Source organism: Hyla sarda, chromosome 4, assembly GCF_029499605.1.
Source record: "Hyla sarda isolate aHylSar1 chromosome 4, aHylSar1.hap1, whole genome shotgun sequence".
NCBI lineage: Eukaryota > Metazoa > Chordata > Amphibia > Anura > Hylidae > Hyla > Hyla sarda.
Genome location: NC_079192.1, coordinates 260,824,333 through 260,850,436, shown reverse-complemented (window position 1 = coordinate 260,850,436; position 26,104 = coordinate 260,824,333). Strand labels below are relative to the sequence as shown.

At 37.7% G+C, this 26,104-nt stretch overlaps 1 protein-coding gene across 7 annotated transcripts in view; it reads left to right on the top strand.

Moving 5' to 3' along the window:
* SYT1 (synaptotagmin 1) overlaps positions 1–26,104 on the top strand; it is a 608,991-nt gene that overhangs the window by 259,515 nt on the left and 323,372 nt on the right. For all 7 annotated transcript variants that reach the window (XM_056574050.1, XM_056574051.1, XM_056574053.1 and 4 more), the window contains one exon: positions 3,894–3,956. The gene's annotated coding sequence lies outside the window, so the exon portion shown is untranslated. The remainder of the gene's footprint in view (positions 1–3,893; positions 3,957–26,104) is intronic.

Here is a 26,104-nt window from a genome sequence, read left to right as displayed (position 1 = left end):
ACATTTTACTTGGTTATTTTTAAGAGCACCTGACAACCATGGATACCTAAAGTGTTCCATAAACTTAACAGATTGTTTAAAAACTTGTTTAAATAAAATAATGCACAGTTTTAGAATGCCATATGTGTGCACCGCTGGAGCTGGAGTTCTAAGGGGAATGCCACTGTGGCAGATATGAGCATGTTGCCCATCTGGAAACTCGTATTTGAGATCTGGAAAAGTAAAATACAAAAATCGAGATGATCACTTATAGAGAATGATCTGGGTTCACTTGTAGACCACAGAAAACAGAACAGCGTGCAATGTCAAGGAGCTGCGGCTAAGGTCAGAAGAATTTTATCATGTATGAAAAAAGAGGCATGGACTCTAGGGTCAGGGAATTAATACTACTGCTTTATAAAGCATTGGTACGGCCTTACCTGGAATATGTTGTTCAGTTTTGGGTACCGGTTCATAAAAAATATGTTCTGGAGCTGGAAAAGGTACAGAGACGCATGGAACAAGGGGCATTGAACATGTTAGCTATGAGGAAAGCTTAATAAGTTGAAAAACTATGGGGAAAACTCCTTAAAAAGAAAAGGAGGCATTCTCCATCTGGCGAAAAAAAAGGTTCAGGTATCAGAGGCAACAAACCTTCTTTACCATGAGAATTGTGAACATGTGGAACAGTCTGCCTGAGGAATTGGTTACAGCAATAGCAACTGAGGACTAGTGTTAAGCGCGAATATTTGAATAGAGAATTTTTATCGCAAATATCGGCACTTCGCGATTTAACGAATATTTCGAATATAGCGAAATATATTCGTTAAGATGAATATTCTTTTTTTTTTTTCTTATACAGTACACATCACAATGATGTGTACTGTGTAAATAAAAAGTGATCATCTCTCCCTGCTTCCAGCTTGTGGTTCAAAGAAGGCGAATATGCGAAAATTTGCAAATATCGGCACTTCCAGAGGACACTGATCCCTCCATTCTTTTAGCTTGTGGGCCAATGAGAAGGATGTAAATACGGTTGTCAGAAGTAATCAAAATCCCTAGCAACCATTAGGAAAGTAGTTGGTTGAAAGATATAATCGCGGATGCGCATTTTGCGAATTTCATTACGAATTTCGCATGGAAAAAAAGTGAACGAATATACGAAATGTCGTGAATTTGAATATGGCCTATGTCGCTCATCAGTATTGAGGACTTCAGAAAAGACTTAGACAAATTATTAGAACAAAATAACAATAACACATTCTTGTCTATGGTTACCCGCATTCCCTATCCTTCATTCACATCTTCTCCTTCCCTTTGTAAAACTAGATGTCTTTTTTCAACCAAACTAATTCATTTTCCACTCTATAAAAGTTACTCTCAGTAGCAATCATATTAGGAACTTTCAGAAATCCATCTGTCTTTCTTAATCAAAATGAATATTCATTGGCTTTAACCTCTGTCCATACCCCTGGCATGTCCTCTCATACAATGCTAAGAAACATTGATAATGATTGCCCTCGCGAAGCAAGTCCACATACTGTACCTCATACACACCTCCAGAGATGTCAGACCCAGAAAGTCTATTATTTGAACCTAATTAAAATGTAATCAAAAATTGGCAGAGTGGGACACTAACAAAGTATAGCATGGTATTTAACAGATTGCCCCTTAGAGATTATGCCATAAGATAGCATTCATTACAGCTCAAAATAGTGACAGATGGTGACAGTATCAACTCTAAAGGAAAGGTCTCTTAGTGCAGCTTTCCTTCCTGTGTATTAAAATATATGTGACCTCTTCTTAGCAGAGGATGCCTTTGACGTATATGTCATAGAGAAACATTGATCTTGTTTATGTGCATGTTAGTAATTCAGAGAATGGTAAGTTATTGGCCTACTTAATGATGGGTAAGCAGCAGCAATGGGCTTTTCAACATATAGGTAAGACATAGGGGGATATGTTTCTTAACCTCCATATGAAAAATGAATACATAATGTACTTATTCTGCAGAGTCTTCTCGTATCTCAATACATCTGTGCAGCCTTAGTACTTTGGAATAATTGTGTCCATACAGGATAAACTTGTAATGAGCACCTTAACCCCTTAAGTACCAAGCCCATTTTCACCTTAAGGACCAAGACAATTTTTGTTTTTACACTTTGTTTTTTTCCTTCTCTTCTTCTAAAAATCATACCATTTTCAATTTTGCACCAAGAGACCCACAGATGGGCTTGTTTTTTGCATCACCAATTGTACTTTGCAATGACATCAATCATTTAAAAGAAAATCTACAGCAAAACCCCAAAAAATATATTTGTGGGGTGCAATTGAAAAAGAAAAAACACCATTTTGTAAGTTTTGGGGGCTTCCGTTTCTACACAGCGCAATTTTCAGTAAAAATTACACCTGATACGGTTTCATGGATATCTAATGTATGTAGTTTTTTTTTTTTTTTTACTTCACTACTTTCAAAAAATCTTAACTACATGCACCAAAATTTGTATGTTTAAAATTGTCATATTCTGACCCCTATAACTTTTTTATTTTTCCCCATATGGGGCTATATGAGGGCTAATTTTTTGTGCCGTGGACTGTAGTTTTTATTTTTATCATTTTTGTTTTGATGGGACTTTTTAGTTGCTTTTAATTAGTTTTTTTGGTATATGAAGTGAACAAAAATGCACAATTTTGGACTTTGGTATTTTTTTTTTTACGTGTACGCCATTGATCGTGTGGTTTAGCTAACCTTATAGTTTAATAGTTCGGACATTTACACATGCTGTGGTACCACATGTGATTATTTTAATTTTTTAGTACATTATTTTATTTAAAAAATGGGAACAGGGGGTGATTTAAACTTTTAATAGGGAAGGGGTTAATTCACTTTTATTAACTAATTTTACATTTTATTTTTTTAGCCCTCATAGGGGTTTATAACATGCAATCTTCTGTTATACTAATAAACTGATCAATGCTATGCCATAGCATAGCAAGGATCAGTGTCCTCGGGCTAGGAGCAGCAGATGACAGATTGGACGGTGCGGAGGCATGTGAGGACCATCTCATTGTTCACTCAATGGGACCCACCAAACTTAACCTGTTCTCCGCCCACAATAAAAATGGGACCGCCCATTACCTGTACACCCTTGGTCCTGGTGGGGTTACAGGGGTACTCCATTGGAAAAAAAAATATGTTTGCTATGGGGATTTCTCCTGCTCTGGACAGTTCCTAAAATGGACAGCAGAGGTCAGCAGAGAGCACTGTGGTCATGACATCAGAGAAATCTAAAAAGTAAAGCATTTCCTCTGTAGTATATAGCTCCTAAAAAAGTACTGGAGGGATTAAGATTTTTTTAATAGAAGTTATTTATAAATCTGTTTAACTTTCTAGCACCAGTTGATTTAAAAAAAAAAAAAAGTTTTCCAGGGGAGTACCCCTTTAAATCTATCAGGGTGACAATCGAGTTTGCCCTTGTAGATAAATGGAAAGAACAGGGTCACAGTTCTATCAAGTTCCTCCTGCACTGCACATCTATATCTTTTTTTTTATTATTTATCATGTTGCTTTGCTGCAAATAACACAGGGATTGGTTTATATATTTTATATGGTTACATTTTAGTTCACTTATGGTTCCTGTGTGTATGTTCATGTAATACATATAGTAATTGATGAACAATACTGCTACAGCTGCTCAAATAGAACAGTGTTTACCATAATAGACTGTTGTCCTTCTGTCATATTTTCTCCTCCCCAGTATAAAAGTTATTAACAATTAGCAATACATTTGGACAATTCTATTATACAGTGTCAATAGCAAAGAAAACAGTGACTTAAGCAGTATTGTTAAGTTTATTTTAATGTGTTAATTTTTCAGGCTGCAATTTAATTTAAATGTCTTTTTTTTGTGCAGGAAACACTGCACAAGCTGAACAAACAGACAGAAGCATAACCTCTACTCCGATCCCTATTAAAGGTAAAATTCAATTTTGCTACTATATTGGAAGCACTGGCTACTATGTTAACTTGACCTTTGATTCCTACTATCATAATATCTAATATATGTAATTAAAGAGCAGCTCCTTCTCATTGGCAATGATACTCTGTGTCCAGGATGCCGTCTAATGTGTGCACTTTTTATAGAATTTCTAATAGATTGTAATCCTATTATAAAGTCATTTGATCTGATGTATCTGGTGCCTGCTCTTGTTGTATTATTTCAGTATATTCATATTACTCTCCATAATTTTATTTCAAGCCAAATGTTTTAGAACTAATTGACCAAGAATAATTTGTATTTCTCATTCTGTCTGGGCCATTATTCCAACAAAACCTTAGTGTATCTTCTATCAAAATTGTTTATTTTATACTTAGGAAAATGGCTTACCCAAGTAAGCCAATATAAATATTTCTGGATGACATTTAACATTGCACACCACTGCAGCGCTGCTTGCTTTTCCTCATATTGCTTCATGTTACAACCCAGAATAATATTGAAATCTTAATAGTTGCTCATGACAGATGGTATTTGTAAGCTTGCCAGCTGTGCTTGCAGCATTCTATATTTTAATTACATACAGGTAGGTCATAAACACATATTTTCCTGAATTTTTTTTTTCAGCAATGCAAAATAAATGACTCATGGTAACAGTCATAATTGGTCAAAGATAATATTGTGAGAGCATTAAAACTTTTAGAAAAATAAAATCTGATTATTAAAGCAGATCTACAGTCATTTAGATAATACATCATGCCATAAAGATTTGTGCGTTTTTGTTTTAGTAAATATTATTATTACCTCCTCACAAAGTATAGGAAAGGTAATTTTCCTTTTTAAAATATAAAAATACAACTTAAAAAAAATAGTTGTATGGGAAAAAAAGAGTATGAAAGAAGTTGGGAAGACAGTGAGGTACATTTCACGTTTTAGTAGTGTCCTTTTGCATTCAAAGTATTCGAAGTAACATTAACTTTAAAGGGGTACTAATTATTTTATTTTTTTATCAACTGGTTCCAGAAAGTTAAACAGATTTGTAAATTACTTCTATTAAAAAAATCTTAATCCTTCCAGTACTTATTAGCTGCTGAATACTACAGAGGAAATGGTTTTCTTTTTGGAACACAGAGCTCTCTGCTGACATCATGACCACAGTGCTCTATGCTGACATCTCTGTCCATTTTAGGAATTGTCTAGAGCAGCATATGTTTTCTATGGGGATTTTCTCCTACTCTGGACACTGTGGTCATGATGTCAGCAGAGAGCTATGTGTTCCAAAAAGAATATAATTTCCTCTGTAATATTCAGCAGCTAATGAGTACTGGAAGGATTAAGGTTTTTTAATATAAGTTATTTACAAATCTCTTTAACTTTCTGGCACCAGTTGATTAAAAAAAAGTTTTCTACTGGAGTACCCCAATAACACTGTAATGTTTTTTATTTCCCGGTGTGAGATCTTAGTAATAGTAACAGATTATTGATTGATTAATGAAGTCCTTAAAAGACTGTGGCAGAAGGACTTATGTTGAGTTCCCAGCGGGGTTTGCATATGAAAAGATGAGAAGTCTCTGCCAATTTAAGTAGCCATTATCTTGGTTGTTTGCTATATTTTACATAAAAATACAATGAAACCTTCTTGAGAAGAAAACTCAAAATTGCATTATAAAGTGGTCTTGTACAGGTTTATTTTTTCAAAGATCTGTCAAGTTGCACTAGACTGGCTTAAAAGACTTATAATGGAGTACAACTGGACAGAGTTTGCAGTGAGCTATGGAGTAAATTGCATAGCTTTGTGCTTCTCCCTTATTCTAATGATTGTTAGGGGTCTCACTGCCGAGACCAAGACTTATCGAAACTTTGGGATGTCTTTTTGACATGGTAGAAGTTTTTTTCTTTTTTGATGTCAGGGACACTTTCAGCTGTTGACATAACCTGAAGGAATTAACTATGTCATTGCTCCAAAGAAGCCACCAAAGCTCCTGACTAAATAGGCTGATACTGGAGCCTACTAGGCTGATGCTGGGGCACACATATGTTATCTAATTTTAGCTTTCCAACATAAATAGTTTATCTTCATTTAAATGTGTGTTTATATAAACGAGTGCTTTCTCAAGATGACCTGTGGCCTCCTTCAAAAACACCAGCATTTATTATTCACGTAAAGTCACTTAAAGTAAAGTTTCTTCTGTTCACTAACTATTAGTGCTGAGGGTCTAGACTGTCAACTGGGTAGTCACCACTGTTTATTCTTAAAGGGGTACTCCGCCCCTAGACATCTTATCCCCTATCCAAAGGAGGCTCGTGACATCACAGACATACCCCACTCATGATGTCATGGCCATGCCCCCTCAAATCAAGTCTATGGGAGTGGGCGTGATGGCCATCACGCCCCCTCCCATAGACTTGCATTGAGGGTGTGTGGCCGTGACATAACGAGCGGGGTGTGGCCGTGATGTCACGAGCCTCCGGCGCTGTACCCAACACTCTAAACAAATGCCGGGTGCAGCAGGGAGATCAGACATCAGCGATCAGACACCTTATCCCATATCCTTTAGATAGGGGATAAGATGTCTAGGGGTGGAGTACCCCTTTAAAGAGGAGAGTTTTCAGGTTCACAACCAATTTAACAACGGTTACCACCCCATTGACAGTCAAAAGAATGCAGGAATGTTCATAAACTTTCCAGGAAGTGTCACCACCACAGGTTGTGAACCTGGTCACTCTTTAACATATTGGACATTTAAACTAATGATCCCAATAGCTATTGCACTGGAAGTGATGGGAAAACAAGAGCCGCTGTTCCTTGTAGAGGATAATGACTGATGAAGAGGCAAGTGGGAGGACACTTATGACAGGAGTGATTGTATGTTAATTGCTCCTACTGCACAGTTTTTCTCTGGTTGCCGCAGTCTTTGGTTTAACAAGATAATTGGCTCTTTCTGTGCTTTTTTTTTATTGTTATATAGGGTCCAGAAGAACAGTAAAAAATGAAAGCTATTTCTCATTAGGCTGCAAGCAGCATTATCAGCTGCAGCTAGTGGTGCAGCAATGGTAATTATGGGCTGGATGGAGCCTTTTTTCTTTAGCGGTGAAAAGTCCAGGGGCAGTCCAGAAGTATCTGTAAATTGCCAGCACTAGTGGCTGCACCTGAACTTACTTCCGCAAAGCTGCAGCCTGCAATTATCCTTAACTTAGAGCTAGCCTTAGCTGTTAGTTCCTCGTATGAAAGCAGCCTTACCCGAAATTTTTAAATTCATCTAGTAGGGCTGTGAAAATTGACTGTAGGCAATTACAATGCTTTCTAATTTTTAACACAATAATTTACATAGCCTGGAGGCAACATTGTTATTCGTGAAATTGTAATGTGCTGAAACAGGGATCATTTACTAATGTATGTCACCAAATATTAGTTACATTTAAATCAGTAAAAATATAAACTACGTGGGGCAAACAGTAAATCTGTAAATTGTAGCCCTAGCAATAGTTTCATAAAGCTCTTCATTAGGAAATAATTCTGCATTGACATTTGATACAGTCCATGTGCTGATTCATGAATAAAGCGTCTTATGTGGAACACACACTGCAGCTAATTCACTCTACCTTACCAGGCAACCATGCATGAATAATTAATACAATGATGTGTAGAAATGAGTCCATTCAACCACTAAGCTACAGCACAGCTGCAGTGCCAGAGCTGTTAGTAGATGTGTCCTGTTTTACTACAGATTTTTTTTCTTTCATACATAATTGCATAATAATTTACCTCTCTACCAGCTATACAGATGAAGTGCTTTTATAGTATAATAGTATTACATTCTATGCTGCAGAACAGCAATAAGGATGAAGGGTTTCTTGGACATTATCTTCCCTAAAGATACCCATACACATGTGATAGCTGTGGATCTCTTACAGTCCCTCAATACACATGAATGTTTTGCTTCACTAATGCTAATGTGTTCTGAATTAGGAGAGGAGGGGTAAGTTGCTGCAAAACAGCTTTGGTGGCAGTTTATCTATCCAAGAACTAAAGGATTAGGCAGCAGAAATCCAACATGTCCACTCCATATATCCCCCAACGGCATCTTTCAGAGAATAGTTGGGAGGCCTCATACACATTAGACAGTTGACCATTCCTGACTTCCTTCAATGTGTATAATCTGTAGAGATAAAAAAGAAAGGACCGATGGACGGCACCTCACGTATTACCCTAAGGCAATGAGTGGTGAGTGGGGGGCAACCCTGCAGAGCTTATAGATGGCTGCTCACCTTGTGATGGTAATAAATGTGCATGTAACCCACGATGAAATCGGGGTACTGATGGTACGAGCCACTGCTGAGCCAAAGGGTTGCAGGAGAAGACAGTGTTGTCCTGGAATTCAGTAATAGGAGCAAGGCAGGAAAAATAACCTTGAAGTCGGTGCTGCTGACTCCTGTGAGAAGGATGAGGCAAATGGCAAAGGTAGTGAAAATGTCCTCAGAAGGACATTTTATTAAAAAACTGACAGGATTACGCATTTCGGGAGGATCCCTCCCTTCCATTTAGCTAGTATGCTTTAATCCTTCTGAAAAAGACAAAAAAAACATGTTAATTCTTTTACTGATAAAACAGTGGTTGCTCTGTTTATATAGATGGCTAGAATAATTTTTTGTATCTTCATCTTTGCACATTTGTAGCCATAACAGCAATAACTTTATATACACGTATATATACACCTGTCTCGGTAAACGCCCGGGAAATGCCCAGTTTAGAAGCAAATCCCCAGAGCAAACCTCTTCTAAGCTGGACTTTTCCCGAGACACGTGTCATCAGAGAGCACTTAGACAGAAAAGAACAACCTTAACTTCAGAAGCTCATAAGTACTGAAAGGATTAAGATTTTTTAATAGAAGTAATTTACAAATCTGTTTAACTTTCTGGAGCCAGTTGATATATATATATATATATATATATATATATATATATATATATATAAAAAAGTTTTTTCCTGTAATACCCCTTTAAGCATTGTTGCTCATTTACACTTGTCTTCCCTTTGACATCCTGCAGGACCTTGCAAGGCAGAACCTTAAGGGCCTCTTCTTGGTCTCCCAAGGAAATCTAGGTGATCTAATACACTACCCACTTTGGCCTACAGCTTACTAATGCCCAGGCCTTATCAGTATATAGGCTAATTACATGATGACCAGACACCAAACACTATTTAAAACACACACTACTTGCCCAGAGCTAAAGTCTTCACACAATACAGACCCAATATCACTACAACAACAACAACAACATATTCTCACAATAAAATACACACAAATCCTTAAAGGGAACCAATCAGCAGATTTTAACATATATAACGCTCGACATTGTGTTATTTATGCTAAAATCTTTATCCTCACCATCCCTGGGGGACGTTTGTGCCCCCAGGGATGGGGAAGATATTAAGTTATGAAGTCTGCCCCGGCTGCCCGGCAAGTTGACCCTGGGCGGGGACTTACACTTACTAGCTCCCGTCGTTGCGGCTGTGGTCCTGCCCCCTCGCCATGATTGACGCCTCGCGTCACTGCTCTGTTCCATCTGCTTAGGGAGCAGAGCAATGACGCGAGCCGTCAGTCAAGCCGTCGGGGCGGGGCCACGGTGACAAGCACAACATAAGCTGGTAAGTGTAAGTTCCCACCCAGGGGACCACTTGCCGGGCAGCCGTGGGAGACTTGATACCTTAATCCCTGAGGGCACAAATGTCTTGATTTGATCCGATTTGATCTGAATAAATTCTTGGCCAATTTTTATTAGTAATGTATTTTAATAATGTGTTTAATAAAGTGTGTGTGTTTCAATTTTTTTTTCTCTATTTTTAATTTTTTTAGGTAGTAGTACTACTCCCAGCATGGAACAGACTGTTCCATAATGGGAGTAGTAGTATCTGTGCTAATAGACAGATCTCCCTGGGTGTCACTCCTGACACCCGCTGCAATCGTCCTGTATAATGTATAGATGCGGCCGGCTTTCTCGCATCTAGATAGGACGATTGCATCGGGTGTCAGGAGTGACATCTGCTGTGATCTGTCCTAAACTGCAGGCACTACTGCTCCCAACCTGGAGCACACTCTGCTCCATGCTGGGAGCTTTAGTACCTGCATTAATTTACAGATCACAGCGGGTGTCATTTCTGACACCTGATGCGATCGTCCTGTATAATGTATAGATGCGAACGGCCAGCTGCTCTTCTCTGGTCCCACTGTAGTATGAGTATATATACCTATTATTCATATTTCCCGCAGAGATCTGTGAGTGGCTGGAACCATCTGGCCAATCACACCTCTCTGCGGGAAACATGAATAAGTGATGTGAATTTTATTTACAACACTGGCTGGCCGGAGTATAGTGCAGTGATGCTAGTGTAGGAGAAAACCGATCCATCTCTGCAAAGGACAATCGCATTGGGTGTCAGGAGTGACACCTGCTTTAATCTGTCTATTAGTACAGGAACTACAGCTCCCATCATGGAAAAGTCTGTTCCATGCTGGGTTTAGTAGTTCTACCTAAAAATGTAAAAAAAAAAAAAAATAGGGAAAAAAGTGAAAAACACACACACAATATTGAAATAAAAAAAATGTATTTTAAAAAATATATTATTTTTACATTTAAATGGCCCATTTCTACATTTCTATTATTGTCGGCTACATTTTTAGGTCCCTGCCCACCCACATAAATTGATCCCTGTTTAAAAATTAACATTAGCATTTTTTTTTTTTTTGTCTTTCAATTTTCGGGAGTGGGCAGGGACCAGAAAATTCAGCGCTCAATATTAAAAATGGGGCTAAAAAAATTAAGGTAAAAATAAAAAAAATTGTGATTTAGAATGAAAACTAGAAAAAAAATTATGAAATGCACTCCCCATTCATTTTTAATATTGAGCGCTGAATTTTCAAAATTTTTCTATTTTATATGTAGTACCAATACTCCCAGCATGGAACAGACTGTGATGGGAGCTGTAGTACTTGTTCTTGTACTAATAGACAGATGATAGCAGGTGTCTCTCCTGACACCCGATGCAATTGTCCTTTCTATTGCAGAGATGGAGTGTCTTTCTCCTGCGCTCACATCACTGCACTATACTCCAGCCGGCCAGTGATGTGAATAGAATTCACATCACTTATTCATATTTCCCGCAGAGAGCTGGGATTGGCCAGATGGTTCCAGCCACTCACAGCTCTCTGCAGGAAATATGAATAATAGGTATATATACGGCACATACTCATACTACCGTGGGACCAGAGAAGAGCAGCCAGCCACCCGCATCTATACATTATACAGGACGATCGCATTGGGTGTCAGAAGTGACACCCGCTGTGATCTTTCCTTACCTGCATGTACTACAGCTCCCAGCATGGAGCAGAGTGTGCTTCATGTTGGGAGCAGTAGTACCTGCAATTGAGGACAAATCACAGGCACAGCAGGTGTTACTCCTGACACCCGCTGCAATGGTCCTATCTATTGCAGAGACGCAAGCGCAAGAGAAAGCTGCTCTCATCTATACATGATACAGGACGATCGCAGGGGTGTTGCTAATGAAGGAATTCGTTATTTTGAATCGAGTCAAAGTTCAGATTCGGTCTAAATCCAATTTTTAATTAAATTCTGAACGAATTCGACTTCGTCCGATTCGATTTGCTCATCTCTAATAGGGAGTATAACGATTTTAGCATATTATAATGCGTATTCGAGCATTATATATGGGGAAATATTCTGATTGGTTCCCTTTAAGTCTGTCTCACACAGTACCACTTGCTATCCTCAAAGCAATTGTGTTGGATCATTCTGTAACCAATTCACCATCAACGTGTCCCTCTATAACTGCAGCACTCTTTATAGACTGCTCGAAAATGCTTTCTTTGTAAGGCTTCCTCTCTGAAGTTTCTCCATGCCTCTGGCTCAGTTCTTTTTCAGTTATCAGCTTAAGGGACTTCTATCTGCCTTGTGGCTTGACCATACACTTACACATTTCCTGGTAATAGCAACTCTTATAAGCTCTCTAGCTACTACAATCCTCTTACAGCAATAAACACATGTACATAGTAAACAGTCACAATAATAAAGGATGGTAAGTTTTCACCTTCCTTGTATAGTAGAAACTACAGTGTCACATCTGGGGTAGGGAACAGTGCATCCCTAACACTAGTTCAAACAACTATCCCTATTTACTGAGACAATCTGCCCTAAACAGCGGTACCCAACTGAGGGTACCTACGCTGGACAAAGTGCAGGGACGTCAAGAATAGTCAGTCTGTCCTAGTCAGCAATAGTTGGGCAAAAAGGTACCAAATTAAAAGATTAACCAGGTACAGATTAGAGATCAGAAACCAAGAGGGTAGCAAAGTACAGCATCATCATATAAAGGGTAGTGATCTAACAGGCAGCGGTCAGGTTGCACAGATCAGGTTACTAGATTGTTAGATATATAACACAAGTGTAGGTAATTAACCACTAATATGGGCAGGGACTGTGAACACTGAAATATTATAAATAGACATTCTCATTGACCAGGTCGGCTCGTCACTCACTGACAAACGGCCCTGCCATGTACAGGGCTGTTATTGGGATGACAAGTGATGCTGTGACCAGACCGAAGGAGGAACTTAGTGGGCCCTGGAACCTGGAGCAGGAATGTATGTTACATAGACATAATGTAAGAATACAACAGCATCCACGTGTAGTTTTTCCTGGTGTAAGATGAATTACATGGAACAGTTAAAGGGGTACTCCGGTGGAAACCATCTATTTTTTTTAAATCAACTGGTGCCATAAACTTAAACAGATTTGTAAATGACTTCTATTAAAAAATCTTTATCCTTCCAGTACTTTTTTTAGCAGCTGTATGCTATAGAGGAAATTCTTTGCCTTTTGAATTTCTTTTTTGTATTGTCCACACCTGATGCCCTAATAAGTACTGGAAGGATAAAGATTTTTTATAGATTATAGAAGTAATTTACAAATCTAAAGGTAAAGAAGTATGGAAACACAATCGACACTCACCCGTCTTCTCCAACAAGGTAAATCCTTTAATGCAAAATACTCACATAGACAATAGACAAAGGGGGAGAGGGATCAAAATGCAGGGGGGGGGGTATCCCCCCCCCTGCATTTTGATCCCTCTCCCCCATTGTCCATTGTCTATGTGAGTATTTTGCATTAAAAGATTTACCTTGTTGAAGAAGACCAGTGAGTGCCGATTGTGTTTCCATACTTCTTTACCTTTGGATTGCTGCACTTGTTCACACCAGTCAGAGCACCACTTCACCTCCATAGACTGTTCTCCTGGACCTTACACCCCGATCCGCCTAGCCTAGAGAGTCAGCTGTAGCAGTGTCGGGCATTCCTTTTTTTTTCTTTGTAATTTACAAATCTGTTTAACTTTCTGGCACCAGTTAATAAAAAATGTAATTAAAAAAATTTCCATTGGAGTACCACTTTAATGCGGAATAATGAACAGTAGTAGCCCCTTAATCTTCCAGTAGGGCCAGCATCTGCCTGAACTTCCCAGGAGTTGACACTGATTCTAGATTCAATTAATCTAGTAGCAATTGTGAATTCCAAATGAGAATTTTAGTTACATAAACAGCTATCTAAATCAGCTTGTGTGTTCATGATTTCCACGCATATATAATTGCATATATAATTCTATGCCATTTCCTAAGTATATCTGTAGGTAAAACAGAATGTCACTTCTTTTACCCATTAAAATTTTACCTACCCTGGTCTATGAGTCTACCTGCTAACCGATCACCTTATATAAAGGACTATTTCCTCCATCCATATAGTTTCTTTATATGGAAAATTATGACTTTCCATACAGAAGCAGGTGGGAAGATTTTCTCAAATTACTACATTTTTAGTCCCTTGATAAAATATATTTCAGGGAACAAGAGACTGGACAAAAAACTAGCTTTTCAGGTTTGTCTGAAGATTTATTTTATCTTAAATATTCAAATAAATATTCTTGTTCACTGAGTGTATATTATATTGTGCGTACTCACACACAACCTGTTTTCACATATTATATTCAGACAATTATATTAGAAAAAGAGGGATAATCACTATAATTTTTTTAATAAATAATTTCTGCTTCTAATTCTTTGCAGAATCATTTTACCCTTAGCTGCACAGTAGACAGGTGTAAATTGAATGCCAAATGGCCAGTCACATCAATTCTTCTCCGGTTTCCATAATAATCTATTTCTGTGACATTGTGACATTGTGTATTCCAGTTTGCCTATTAAAACCTGTCTCTAGATGCCTACTTGGCTACAATTCAGTTTAATAATAGAAGCTGTTTCATAGTCTTCATAGTCCATCTAGTTGTGCCGCTGTTTTTTCCATAAATGATGTATACAGCGTGTAGCACCTTATGTTATTAGAATATTAAGTCTCATTGCCTTCTTGAAAATAAATGATTCAGCGCAGGTTCAAATGTGTTCAGTCTCTACAAAATGACCATTAGACACAGAAATTGAAATTCAGTGGGGTTAAATTAGATTTGCCACGTGTGAAAGTGAAGTTCCTTTGGTAGTTGGGATCAACTCTAAAGCTGGAAAAAGAAAAGTAGAGCAAGATGCAAGCTGCAATTTTTCATAGTTATTGCTGGTGACACTTCTAAAGTACTGGAATGCAGGCTTGGGAAAGCTTATAAATTAGACAAATGAAAGAGTTTCTCGACTGGTTCAAAAGAACCAACAAATATATGGAACAAATAAACCATAATATTGCATGGATAGCTGACAAATAGCTTCATCCATTCACCTAATATGCTTTATTCCTTTGGAAAAAGACAGAAAAGCATGTCTTTGGGATGGGTTATCTACCGTTTAGTTTGTCTGTATTAAAAAAAAAAGATAACAATAACATGGTGCTAAACATAGTAATAAAATAATAACACTGAGTAAGCAGACTTTCATAATGGTAAATATAAATACTATCATAATGGATTTAAGAATTATATAAATATTAGCATATAGAACCTATACCTATGCTGAGTTTAATTGTTGAGCTTCCCTACACATCTCCTTTTTGTAATGGACACAGAAACCAAAGGATACAGTATTAACAGTATTATGTTTTGTGTGTGTTATAACTATTGAGTGTGCTGACTGTCTGTGACCATGGCCAGCATACTGTAAGTCTCTTGTAAGATAAATTATTAAACATTAACTAAAGAACATCAGAGGTCTATTCCCTATTTGTGACATTATGTTTCCATGTTTATTTATATTGGTAGTGTTCATTCGCCCGTCACAAAATAATGGAATGATTTTATAACGGAAGTATTTTTATAGTGTTAAAGCAGCCTTAGAGGGATGCAAAGTTATTTAGACAAAGGTATTTAGACAAAGCACTTAGAAAATGACTTTAATCCTTTATTAATGTAAAAGATTAGTTACCCCTAAAGTGCTGCTCCAATCTCTATTGTCACAAAAAAGAAAAGTCATTTTTTGCATAGATCCTAATATTTTATTTATCTATTAAGTAGGTAAAGTATTATTTTGCACCTAGAATAATAATGACAATGTTGGCTAAATTGTTGGGTTTGCCGAATTAATTTGTATTTATATTGTGTAGGTTTCTAAACCATTCATAAGCAATAAGGGTTGTGCCATGAACAGTATTGTTAACATTTTAATCCATCCTCAAATTTTTAACACTTTTTGTATTTACATTTATTAAAAAAAAATACAGATTGTGTAGGGCCAGCTGCCTCTGAAGCTACATTGCCTACTCTTTAGTTGCGTTATAGTTGCACTGATTGGATAACACAGGGTGCCCCCTCCCTCAGTCTTACTACTTAGATGAGCAATCAGAATTGAACCCATTTTCTAAGGTGTTAAATAGATAGGGCATTAGGGATTAAATATGTTAAAAATTGAAAATAAATACATTTTCGAAATACAGTAATAAAATCGTAAAACTATATAATACATTTAATAAGCTATGAACAGTGAGTGAAAAAGTTAAATGTAAAGCGCCTCTTTGGTTACTGTATATCACAACTTAAAACCCCTTTGATTCCCACATAGACTCACACACTTATAATCTTGATATAAACAGGTTTAAAAAATTGCCAGCTCTGAAGTCCTAACTAGCCTATTACTCCTACAACAGGAGCACAACAGAGGGCTTTTGTTGATTTGTTTGGCTGCATTATGCTGACCCTAGGCATGGTACTTTATCTTCCTGAACACAGACACTAAGTAAAATTGTAGGTTCTTTGGGGCATACATTTATCTTGTCTGTCTTTTTTTTTTTTTTTTTTTCATTTATATGAACCATGGTCGGGTCACAGAAAGAGTGTCACGAAGAAAAGAAAAAACATGATTATCTTGTACAAAAAAGGTCAAGAAGTCTATAGCCTGTGGATCATATCTCTATAAACATGTTGACACAAATGTAATGCAGGCCCCATTCACATCACATTTGGGGGTTGCATTGCTAATAGTAAACTATGCTTTTGAGTCCTGCAAACAAAACAAATAAGTTCAGGAAACATACAAAACATAGCCATCAATACACAAAATTTGTCTACCGGTGTACTGCGGGTACACCACAGCATACATTGGAATCCCTTTTTGAAGGGATTCCAGTGTGTATTGACAACTTATAAAGGGTTATACCCAAGAATATTGTTGCAAAAAAGAAGCTATGCTCACTTTTCTTGCTCCCCTGTCACCACACTAGGTAGGTCCATAGATGCATTGATACAGCTTTTTGAAGCTATTAAAATAGTTTTGTTTGGGAATTATTGCATTGAGCTTCTTGCTGGGCAGCTAATTCAGTGTTACAATAAAAGTATTTATTGGCATAAATATAATAAATTTTTTTTTTTTTTTAAAGCAAATCAATAAATTGTTCTGACCATTGGGATACATTTCTACCAGCTGAAATCAAAATTATTTAGAATATAAGAAGATAGGAACATTTTGTGTTTTAATAAGGATATTTTCCACTGAGCGATTTGGTAAATTGTGCTTATACAATAGGTATTTAGTCAAGAGCTAGTTATAGGGTAAAGCTGGTGTGTAGCAATGCATTGGTAGAAATTTAGTGCAATAATAAGAAAGTAACCAAGATGCACAACTGCTATAATGGGATAGCATTGTGTAGTATGATGCAGTGTAAATAATGAAGAAGCCACAGCATACATAGCATTCATACAAGGGCTGTAGTATGATATCAGAGATCTGATAATGATGTCCTATTCTATGTACATTCATTAGAAGTAAAAGGTTATATATAAATCTGTCCACAAAGAAAGGAGAATAAAAAAAAAAAAAAAAGAAAACTAATTCACATATTGAGTGGCTTGCTGTATCTTGAAACTAATAGGTCACTTAAAGGGGTACTCCGGCACTAAGACATCTTATCCCCTATCCAAAGGATAGGGGATAAGATGCCTGATCGCAGGGGTCCCGCCGCTGGGGACCCCGTGATCTTGCACGCAGCACCCCGTTAGAATCAAGCAAGATCATGGGGGTCCCCAGCGGCGGGACCCCCGCGATCAGGCATCTTATCCCCTATCCTTTGGATAGGGGATAAGATGTCTAAGTGCCGGAGTACCCCTTTAAGCTTTGTGTGGGCCAAAGTGCCACTATATTGAGAAAGATAAAAAAAAAAAAATGAGAGTCCTTAGTAGTTAATACCATGTAATAAACAAAAAAAAAATAATAATGATAAAGCTATTGTACTTAGGGCTCTTAGGTTACTACATAGGTCTCTGTGCCATCTGAGTTATTTGGTAGAAGTAAGCAAGTACTCTATAGTTAACAAAAAACATTGAAAGTTTCACTGGAAGTCAAGTATTTAAGCAGGGACAATGCAATTGCTATAATGCTATATATACCAAAAGAGTTTCCATGTTTTCCCTGTGTTAGACTATATATGTGTATATATATATATGTATATATATATATATATATATATATATATATATATATATATATACCAAAATAATCAGTCAGGTGCCTAAACATCGTTTTTTTTTTTTGATGGATGTGTGCTAGGCTTTGTGTTTTGGGAACAGGTAATTTTGGCAGAAACTTCCCAAAAAATCTGCTTCATGCAATACAGCGCTCACCAGTAGGAATAGTAATCACATAATGCAATTGTGGTAATAAGAATCAGTATTTTATTTTCTGCCATGAGGGAATACGCATTTCTAGAGGGCAACTCTTCACTTCTTCACGTCCTCTTTGTCAGGCTTTGTCTTTTGTGTGGTTAACAGTTTTTATTGACAGAATAAAACTACGTATAGCTTCAAAATCACACAGTGGACCTGAAAATGATGAACATGATCTCGCAATACTCCACTATATATATATATATATATATATATATATATATATATATATATGTATATATATATGCTATAAATGTCTGTATGTGGTTACCCAGTGGTAATAATGTGAGTTGCAGCCTGTTGGGGTTTTTGCTAGCAAGTCACAATATTGTATAACAAACATCCCATGAGAAATTGGAATCTTTAACCCGCTGCTCTGGACCCCCCGTGATCTCCGTTGCGGCACCCCTGTCATTTGGTGCAAGGAGCGAACTCCGCTTCATGCCTGATGACTGGCGATGCCAGCTGCCATGCCCCCTCCATTCACGTCTATGGAAGGAGGTGTTACGGCTATGTACTAGCCGTCATGCCACCTCCCATAGACATGAATGAAGGGGATGTGGCATGATGTCACGAACGCAAAAGCTGAAAGCTTTCATGTTTCGAATGCCAAGATTATGGGGATCCCCAGCGGTGGGACCATCGCAATCTAACATCTTATCCCCTATCCTTTGGAGAGCGGATACAATGTTTTTAGCGAAGTACCCCTTTAAGTTAAGAAAAACGTCAGAGTGGACACATTTGTATCTCCAATCCAGGCTATTGTAGCTGGGTGTCAACTGTAAAGTGCAGTCAGCACTTGCAGTGTCAGAAACAAGATTACGGTAGGTCCTGAGCCAGTTCAACCTGACATTGTATTGCACATGACTTAAAATATCTGGAGGGGTTTACAGAAGATCCACAATCCTAATACGTCTGCTTTAGTAAATACTTATCCCCCCAAAAGTAACAATTTTGTAGCTTATTATTGTAGAACTCTAAGTCGTGCTCTCTTTGTCTTATTCTGGATATGCACGAATGAATTAACACCTTAGTGTTGCCTTCCTCTTTGACAGAGACACATACTTCTGCACAATCTGTCTTTCAGTGCTAACAGTTGCATTCCTTTGGCTAGAATATGTGACTACTGAATATTCGTCCTCCGCACTGTGCCATGAAAGATGTTAGAGCTATTAGTAATGGAAAGCTGTATAAGTAATAAATATATAAACTTAAACAGAGTACATCAGCCAATTCCATATTTCCAGCTTCATTATCATTTTGGCATAATATAAATACAACTCTTACATACATTATATCCTTAAAAGAAATATGGAAACCCCTGCACTATTTTTACACAACAGGCATCTTACAATACATTTTCTCTCCTCTGTCTAAAAAATTAGTAGTACAGCAATAGTCAGTTACCAAAATAATATTCACTTTTGAATATTTTATCATTTTGCATTTAATATTTATGAGCCTTTTAATAATATATTACACTTTAGATCTACTTTTTCTCCCAAAGTTTAGAAGCAGAACAGTAATGTGTTATATTACATGTTATTATCACAGGTGTTTTACACTGCCCGGTAGAAATAAGCTGCTACAAATAATACTTTCTTTATTATAGTACTTGCTATATTTTTATTGGCAAATAAAATAGCATCAGGCAGAAGTTTATGTTCAAGTCTGTTGGGCACTAAAAAAGTTGTAACTTTGTCATCAATACCTTCTCCATGAATGTTCTTCACTTTTAAAGGGGTACACTGCCCCTATACATCTTATTCTCTATCCAAAGGGGACCCCAGCGATCTCGGCTGCGGCACTCCAGACATCCGGTGCATGGAGCGAACTTCGCTCCATGCTGGATAACTGACAATGTGGGGTGGAGGCTCGCGATGTCACGGTCATGCCCCGTTCGTGACATCATGACCACGCCCCCTCAATGCAAGTCTATGGGAGGGGGCGTGACATCACTAACCTCCAGTGCTGCAGCCGACGCTCTAAACGAGCGGCGGGGCCCCCGCGATCAGACATCTTATCCCCCTATTCTTTGGAGAGGGGATAAGATGTCTTTAAAGGGGTATTCCAGGATTTTTTTTATTTGACTATGCTACAGGGGCTGTAAAGTTAGTGTAGTTCATAATATAGTGTCTGTACCTGTGTGTGATGGTTTTCTCACAATTCTTCTGCAATTTTCGCCACAATTTTTATTTTTAACAGCATACAAAATGACTGTTGCCTCAGATTTTTCCCAGCTTGCAATGTGGCCGAGACATGACTCACTAGTCAGCTGATGACAAGGAGCCTGACTGCTTCAATGGGTGGAGCGATCGCTTGGTGGTAGAGGGATCAATCTGCAACTAATGCAACAGTTGTAGGCACCCTGATTGAAAACCACAGGTCTTTTGAATGGATGCAGCTCATTTTGTTTCAATGGGTGGGGTGGCTGATGTGTGGGAGGGAGGAAAATTGAAGGCCAGTTCACAAAACGCTAGCCACAGTGTTATGGTAATCTCACAACATAGCCATTTAGCCCCAAGACAAGCGCAGATCCTTCCTAAGCATGTCCATTGCTGTCTACAAGGTATGTACTAAAATCACTTTATGGTGGATAACCCCTCAACGACACAGCCCATTTTGAGCTTAAGGACACAGCCAATTTTATTTTTGCGTTTTCGTTTTTTCCTCATGTGACAAAAAAGCTGAAATTTTAAACTTTTAATTTTTTTTAAGTTTACGCCGTTCGCCATAGGGAATCATTAAGATTATATTTTTATAGATCGGACATTTACACATGCAATGATACCAAGTATGTTTATCATTCATCGTTTTTACATGCTTTTGTGTATTAATATGGGGAAAAGAGGTGATTTAAAACTTTATTGGGGGATTGGATTTTTCAAAAAAAAATTTTTTTTTTTTTTTACTTTTCTTTACATTTAATTTACACTTTTTCAGTCCCCATGGGGGACTATTTATAGTAATCATTAGATTGCTAATACTGGTTAGTGCTATGCATAGGGCAAAGCACTGATCAGTATTATCGGCGATCTTCTGCTCTGGTCTGCTGGAAGGCATATCAGTGCAGAAGACCCCAGTAGGCGGACGGAGGCAGGTGAGGGGACCTCCGTCCACCATCTTTGCTGATCTGATCCCCGCGGCAGTGCCACGGGCAATCAGATCAGCCATTTTAAGTGCCGAACTGCCACAGATGCCATGATCTGGATTGATCACGGCATCTGAGGGGTTAATGGCAGATATCAGTGCGATCGCAGCTGCCGGGACCTGCCGCAAATGAATCGCACGCAGCTCCTGTGCTCGCATCACAGCCTCGCCATAAATGTACGGCACTGTGCACAAAGTGATGCTATGCAGTGCCATACATTTATGGTGCATGTCCTTTGCCGTTGTCTTTTTTAAAAAATTTTATAAAGTTACAAAATGTTGCATAACTTGACTTTAGCCATGGGCATATATAGAAGCTAATGTTTCCATGAACCATTTTAAGCAATCACTATACACATTAGACTATGGATTTAGATTGTAATATATTGTGCATTGTAGCCCTATTATGAGATCAACAGAGTAAATGCATGAAATATTAAATTCCTCCCTTTGTTCTTCACATGACTGAACTCTAATAAGTGTAGCCATACTTTCCTTACAGAAGGTAAAAGCAACTGCAGTATACACGCACAGCCAGAAAATATGCAGTACAGCTAATGGCAGTTTACAAAGGTCATCGTTCCTATTATACTTATATCTTGGATAATTATCAGGCTTGTGAATCAATATAGCCTTATATTGAACTTGTCAGGGGCTTTGTTCATGTGACGGAGGGAGAAAAGCTGAGCTGTGTGATACATAGCTTTATGTCATTGGATGCAGGATTTATGAGTAAGAGGCAGAGTAAACACTGACATTGTAGAGAGGGTAAAAATTAGAGTTGTAAGTAGTCTGTGTTTTCTCTTTAAGTGCTGTTTTTGCTGTGTTTATTGCAAAAACATTTGATTTTACACTGATAGAGTTACTGTGGGGTTACTCAAGATGGTGGCAGGGAATTTCTAGCCTCATGTACCCTGCTGCTGTATATGATAGCAGGGACTAGCATGAGAAGGAGCAGATTGGCGTATATAAGAACATGTGACTGTTGTGGGAGAAATGCCCTCTGTATGTGAGCCGGGTGCCTGTCGATAGATTGTAATTTTGGTGTGTGACAAGACAGTGCCATGTTGGTTGGGGGAGACTGTGAGAAGCTTCTGGAGACTACTGCCATGCACCTAAGAAGACTGCTGTTTAGACCATGGATTGCCAGGAAGAACTGAAATGATTCTTACTTGGTCTCAGATTACAGGTTCTTGGGTTGCAACCATGTAAGTGATGGCGCCTGCCTCACTGCAGAGATGTATGGAGCCAAGTAGTGTTCTGTGGGTAGAGGAGTGTGCCTGCCCCGGACAGTAAGTGGTAGCAGGGAGAAGAAAACAAGTGAACTCTGAGTAGCTGTATAACAAAGCCAGTGTTTGCATATAGAGTCTAGTTTGCAAAGGTTAAGGGATTGTGTGTATTGTGAGCCCCTGAAGCAGGGAGCTTGAGTCACAGACATTTATCAAACCTTGTGCAAAGGAACAGTTGGGGGATTTCCCACAGCAACCAATCAAATTTAGGCCTTTATTTTTTGTAGGCCTTTAAAAAAAAAAATATATATATATATATATATATATATATATATATATAGCTGGAATCTGATTGGTTGCTGTAGCCAACTATTTCACTGTTCCTTTGCGCACGATTTGATAAATCTGCCTCTTTAAGTTAAGTCCAAGCCCCACCTTAACTGTGTTTGTGCCTCTTCGTGAGAACCACTATGCTTTCTGTACGTGAATATATGTGGGTGTAACTGTCATGCATTAGTAGATTCTGCAAGGCAATTCATTGTGGAATTTATATAATCTATACGTGCTACCTGAACAACATGGTTCCATATACACCAAAACATATGGAAAAGATACTGCTGTAAACTCCATCCTTCACGCAGACTCGTGTCATCCTCCCCATGTGGTTTACAATATACCCATGGGGGAGATGACACGAGCCAGAAGGAACTGTACTAAAGTGGAACACTTCGAACATGAGGCACATAACATTCAAAATCGTTTACTACAGAGAGGGTATCCAAGGTGGAACATGGACAGAGCGTATAACTCAGCCCTAAATAAAAATAGAAAAAATATGATTTTTTCCAGTGGCAAAAAATCTCCCAAATCCGAATATACAATGGATCAAAAAGTAATTTTTTCTACATCCTATAGTATGCAATATAAATCTATTTGTTAAATTATTAGCAAATACATGCCCATCATACTTGCGGATCCGACGGTTGCACCTGCTTTAGTGGGAGGTTACAGTTGTGTGGCTCGTAGAGCACCCACTCTGGGTCAAAGATTGTCCCCCAGTCTATTTTCTGAAAAACCACAGTCCAACCCAATATGGTTGGAATACAAAGGCACTTACAAGTGCGGCCACAGAAAATGCAGATGCTGTGAAGTTATTTCGTCTTCATCCACCTTTATGTCCTGCACCAATCAAGACTCTTTTCAAATAAAACAATATATTAATTGTAATACGAAATATGTTGTTTATTTATTCACTTGTGAGTCTTGTATGGTGCAGTACATAGGGTGCACTACGAACACACTGAAAACACGAATCAGAAAACATCTTTCGGACATTCCGCATTTTAATAGTAGGAATGTCTCTATGATTTCAAAACACATCACAGAATTCCATGCTGGAAACTGGTTGAATATGAAATTACAAGGAATTGAAAGAGTGTTCTGTCCAAAAAGAGGAGGAGACCATAGAAAAAAACTAATGGATAGGGAAATACATTGGATTCTAAAATTAGACACAAGGGTCCCCAATGGTCTTAATAAAAGGTTGGATGTAATTTTACATTATTAATATAGTACAGTATCAATATTTACGGTCTGAATCTAATCTTACATACCATATATTCTTAGTGATATTGTAATGTTTTTTTCTAAAAATTTGCGGTTACACTTGTTGTTGTTGTTTTTGTTTTGCGTTTTTTCATATATAACCGCTCTTGCTCATTTCAATTTATGAGAGAATAATTCTATATATTGCATTAATTGTTGCTATATCCAGTCAAATTTTCTGCAATTCCTTCTATATGTCCAAGTGCACGGTGGTATATTTATTTATTTATTCTTATTATAAATAATATATATTTTGCTATACCGCTGTTCACATGGACATTGAAAAACGCACTCATTTTTATATTCATTTTTTATACTTCCGTGAGCTATTACATGTATTGCTAAGTTTTTCATGCGTACTTACTATCTTGCTCACAAGTATACTAACAATACTTCTATTTATTGTGTACTTTTTCATATTTTTTAAATAATATAATAAATGTTTTTCCTTTAACTATTTGTTTATACTATGACATGAACATGTACACTCTTTTATATTTCTGCGTCAATTGCTCCGATCGTGAATGAGAGTTTGCCGGTGATTATATGTTCCTGAGCACCTGCCTTCACTCTCGGAACCATATATAAGGGTTCTTAGAACTTCTAATTATTGTACGACTAAGGCCAGCACCTGGCCAAAACGCGTCACTTCCTCCCTGTTACCTGTTGCCTCGTTGATGTGAATAAAGCCGTATCTTCCTGAGCTGAGCTGGAGTCCTTCTCTTTCTTCGCTACCTGAACAACATAACAACTATTTTCTGCTTAAAAGTTTTATTTATTTATTGGATGTATCAAAAAGCACTGACAAAAGACATGGACATGACCTCTAACCCATAAAAAAACACATACCTGAGAAAAATGGGATAGGAAAAATCAATACGAACAAAGTAATAGATGACTATTAAGGACCACACTCCAATTTCAGTAGTATATAATATTGTGGGATTTGCATTCAAACGATGATGTGTGTCCATTTTTGGCTGAATTATATCTGCCTGTAATGTGTTCACAACCAAGGCCCTTATATACTATCACAATCCTGTAGGAGTGACCCACATCAATGACACCCCATCTGCACATCTGCATATGATTTTTACTCAGAAATCCTTCAGCAGATTATCTTAAATGGGTATTCCAGTCCAAAACTTTTTTATATATATCAACTGGCTCCAGAAAGTTAAACAGATTTGTAAATTACTTCTATTAAACAATCTTAATCCTTCCAATAGTTATTAGCTTCTGAAGTTGAGTTGTTGTTTTCTGTCTAACTGCTCTCTGATGACTCACGTCCCGGGAGCTGTGCAGTTCCTATGGTGATATTTTCCCATCATGCACAGCTCCCGGGACGTGACATCATCATTGAGCAGTTAGACAGAAAACTTCAGAAGCTAATAACTATTGGAAGGATTAAGATTTTTTAATAGAAGTAATTTACAAATCTGTTTAACTTTCCGGAGCCAGTTGATATATATATAAAAAGGTTTTGCCTGGAATACCCCTTTAACTGTCTATAATATGCTAGTTTCAGGGAAGCATGAACCATTATGGTGGGAAAAATGTTTTAGGTCTTAGAGACGTTTTGTTTTCCAAGGACACATTTATTTTATTATAGCTAGCTGAAGATAAATAAAAATGTAGTCCACCCCTATTCCCTTATACAGTTAAAGTTAAGACACATATATCTAGTTCTTTGATATTACTCCCAAAAAAAGAGAAAGTAAATGCCTTCTTCTTATACTGGCCATACATTACATATTTCAGATAACTGTTTTCCGAATGATAGATGTGAAGATTGTCATTTTAGATGACAACTCTGTAAGTTAAAATGACACATTTTCACCTGATAGCAGCCTTTGTACTTCATTTGATGGATGCCTATCTGTCATTTGGCATAAATGGCTTTCCATAAAGCACCAAACCTTGGTGAGAACATCCCACATGGCAGATACACTTTTTCGCAGATATCTTTGGTTCCTGTCTATCGTACT